Genomic DNA, 4,136 nt, shown 5'->3' on the forward strand with positions numbered 1-4,136 from the left:
TATTGCATAATCATCAACCTTATACTACATGAGTTTGATAAGTTAATATGAGAATAATTAGCATAAACTATTACTAGCAAGACATCTTTTTTATACATTTGATAAGATGCTAAACTAAGTAGGTATGTTGTTAGTAATAAATAAAGCATATCATCTATTTTTATTCTCCAACTTTTTATTTATATATTTATTTATTGGTCTAAAAGCATTCCTACATTTTATATTCAGAAGAGTTAACTATTTTTTTTTTTATTGAAGAACACTAAACCAAATATATAATATAAATTTAATTATTAACTCTAAACTTATATAGATGATGATCAGTGTATGCAAGTATGGTATTTTTTTAATATTTTTATATCGGTACACTAATATGTTTGATATGTCTATGAAAATAATATCCATGATTCAAGGATATAGATATAAAGATATTTATATTTATCTATTATACAATTTAAATTTTCAATTTTTGGATAAAAATATTAAAAAAATTATGTTAATTTTTATGATTTAAAATTTTAATTGTAAGATATTCAAGATAAGTCTCAAATTTATTTATCCAATAGAGATGTTTATGAATCGAACATCCATTTGAAAGGCAAACATGAAACCTAAATTAAAAGAAACCTCATCCTTCCACTATTTGGTTGCAAAGATTTTATTATATAGAGATCAAATATGAATTTAGATAAAATACATCTTTATTCTATTAAAAAATATATATATTATTCAAATTGAAATGAAAACACAAATAGCATCAAGGAAACTATAAAGTATAGCAAAATAATTCTAAATCAATCATAAATATAATTAAATAATTTATTTATTAAGTAATTGAATGAAATAGATATAAAAAAAATCTATAATCTTAACAACGCGTACCTTTTTCAGCGTGAATCCTTAACCAATTTCTCTCTTTAGGAAAGTCCCTCGAAACCCTAAAATTTCAAAGAGATCTTAAAATTTTATAGAGACAAGAGAGCAAAAAATAAGAAGAGATGAAAATAGGAGGAAAAGAGGAGGAAAGGGAGAGGGAGTGGGAGAAGTAGACTATAAAGATGAGAAAGGGTGTGTGGGTGGAGGAAGAGAAAGAGGTGCAATGTCGGGGACTTGAGCGTCATGGGATGTGGAATATATTATTGTAATTTTTAATCTTTATTAAGGGTAATCTAGCCTTTTAGTTGTGTTGTATCACGATAAATTTTTTGTAACGAGTTTTTGGTGGTAAATTTTTTTTTGCCTATTTGTACTGTACTCTGACTTTGTCTTGTGCTATACTCTCAAATTTTTTACAAACCAAACTAGGAACAAGAGAAGTTGTGATGTCCTGTACTTCAAAATTTTGCGTATTAAACGGACCCTTAGTATGAACAATGACTTATTTTGATGAACCAGATTATGTCATATATATTTTAAAAATAATAATATAAAATTATAAATATATTGTGTGATAATCAAATAACATACGTTATAGTTTTGGATTCTCGGATTGAAATACTATAGATTATTACATTCTAAAAATGGACTAAGGGCATGTTTGGATCAAGGTTGATCGGACCCAACCGGGTATTAAGCTTTTGAGGCCGGGGGTGAGGTCGATGGGTTCGACCGGATCAAACTGGGGTTGAACCATGGTTAATAATAAAATATTATAATTATATTATAATAATTATTAGACATAAAAAATAATACAATCTCTATTTTTCATAAATAAAAAACATAATTTATAAATTTAATATTTAAAATTTTAATTTTATATACCATTCATCTTGAGAATCTTAACTTCCTAAAACTATAATATATTTAAGCAAATAAAATTTTCAGATTCACGGGTGCCCCTTAGACTTACAAAACCAAACCACTCATTCTCTCTCCACTCTCTCTCTCTCCCCCATTACTTTTCCTTCTATCCTCTCTATCTCAATAACCTACACGAACCAACCTCTCTCTCTCTCGCAACCCCCTCACCACACCCCCACGGCCATTGCTTCTCCTTCTACTCTCTCTATCTTCCTCTTCCCTCTGTCTCGGTTATCATCTAACCCCCTTTTCTTAACCATCGTTATTCATTCTTCACTCTCTTGGTCTCTCTCAATCTCTCTCAGTCTCCCTCTTTTTCCTAGCACCTTTTTAGAATGGGAGGCGATTTGACGGTTCCTAATTAAACCCAGGTTTGGTTGTCAGGTTCATAACTTGAGTCGATTGAAGTCGAGTATAAGGGCATGCCCTAGACTAGCCTCATGGTTTGGTCCCTGGTTTTTGGTTGAATTGATTTGGGTGAAAGTGCGGGTTTAACACTTGGTTTGAATAACTTAAAAATATGCCATAATCCATACAATATGGCATAATTTAATATTTTCATAGAATTATGCCATAATGGGCATTTGTGGTATAATTTACACTAGAAAATTATGCCATAATGTGGGTGTTATGGCATAAAAAAAATATTACACTCTGAGTGTAATATATTTTTATGCTAAAGTGCATGGTATCTTTCTCTCTTTCTCCATCGAGGCTGGCAGACATTTGAACATTTCTAGGGTTTGAAGAGGACCCTGAAGACCGACTCCGAAGCACACAAGACGTCAGAGCTTGATAAGCATCACAAGGTTCTCTTCCGAGGATGTCGCTGCTGTCGTCAACAAAGTGCCTTCTCTTGGTGAAGTTGACTAATTTTTATCTTGTGTTTGCTTTCTTGTTTAGATTTATGGATCTAGGCTTTTATCACATGTCAAGATTCATGCTTTTTGATGTTGGAATGAGAGCTTATTTCTTGACTGGTTTCTATGTTTATATTTGGATTTTGGGCTTATGAGTATGGAACAATCTTTACTCATTAATCATATGAATATCTTTGCTTTGACATGATTCTTGTCACGCCCCGACCCACGGGCCCGCCACGTGACAATCACCGCGACGATCCCGAGGAGGGACACACATCACTCAACCCTCGAGTCATCCCATGAGGGCTCACAAACTCCTGCTAAACAACACCACAATAACAAAGGTACCATAAGCAAAACTTTCACTCAAAAAGTCAACCGTATGGTGAAAGATATACAAATCACAGATACAGGGTTAAGAACACTAGTGGATCCACTGCAATCATACAATGCAACCTGATTAACAATAAATAAACAACCTGACTTGGGATACAAATTGCCAAGCACTTCTCCTCATATGACTGACCAAAACCACTAAAACACAGGAAGGGAGGAGGGGTGAGTAACCCATGAATCACTCAGTGAATGGGTTAACACAAATCTAAAAGAATATCAAAACAAATCGATGAAATATATTAAACATGATTTAGAATAACATAAATGAGCTGGGCGTTTCACATTCACAACCTGATGAAAGTGCAAGATAAGAAACCTTTGGTATTTAAGAAAGCAAAACATAGGTTCTCACGAGTATAGATAAAACATTAGCATGTACAAATGCTTGGATATAAGTTACCAAAATGAGTAAAAGAACCAACTTAAACAATAAAATTCTCGATCAAATAAGCGATGGCCTAAAATCACTTCTCCCGACATTAGTAGCCATCAGCGACTAAGTTTGAGGCCGTCGAGGTCTTACGCACCCTTGGCGTTGGCCTGGAGTCGTGTGGTGACCGGGATTCGATGTATCATCAATCGGGGCTCTCGGCTCACGATGCAGACGGTCAACACTCGAATCCTATCACGCCACCTCTAAAAGGGTGGCCCGTAAGGACCTACTTTAGTAGTGGTCGGGCATTGTGCGTCGTCTCATCAAACCAACACTGTAGATGTATGATAATATAATGCGTATAAATCACACCATGGTCCTTATCAGGACAAGCATTCCTCGGAAATACACATGATTTCCCACAAAGCCAATGTCAAAAGCACTAACAAAACATATCAACTTTCATAAAAGTATTTCGATCACCATATGTCATATGTCAAAAAGACATTTACTGTCAAATGCCCAAGGAATAACACAATAACAAAACGTAAATCTTTGCAGAGTTGAGTTGAAACATTTTCTTTAGACAATAAAACCAAATAACATTAAATTCACTTTAATATCCACAATCGAGGAAGAACGCCATTGAAATGAAAACCTTTTGTCTTACGTGACCATAAATATCAAAAGCATATTTATAAAAG

Source organism: Dioscorea cayenensis, unplaced genomic scaffold (assembly GCF_009730915.1).
Source record: "Dioscorea cayenensis subsp. rotundata cultivar TDr96_F1 unplaced genomic scaffold, TDr96_F1_v2_PseudoChromosome.rev07_lg8_w22 25.fasta BLBR01001426.1, whole genome shotgun sequence".
NCBI classification, from domain to species: domain Eukaryota; kingdom Viridiplantae; phylum Streptophyta; class Magnoliopsida; order Dioscoreales; family Dioscoreaceae; genus Dioscorea; species Dioscorea cayenensis.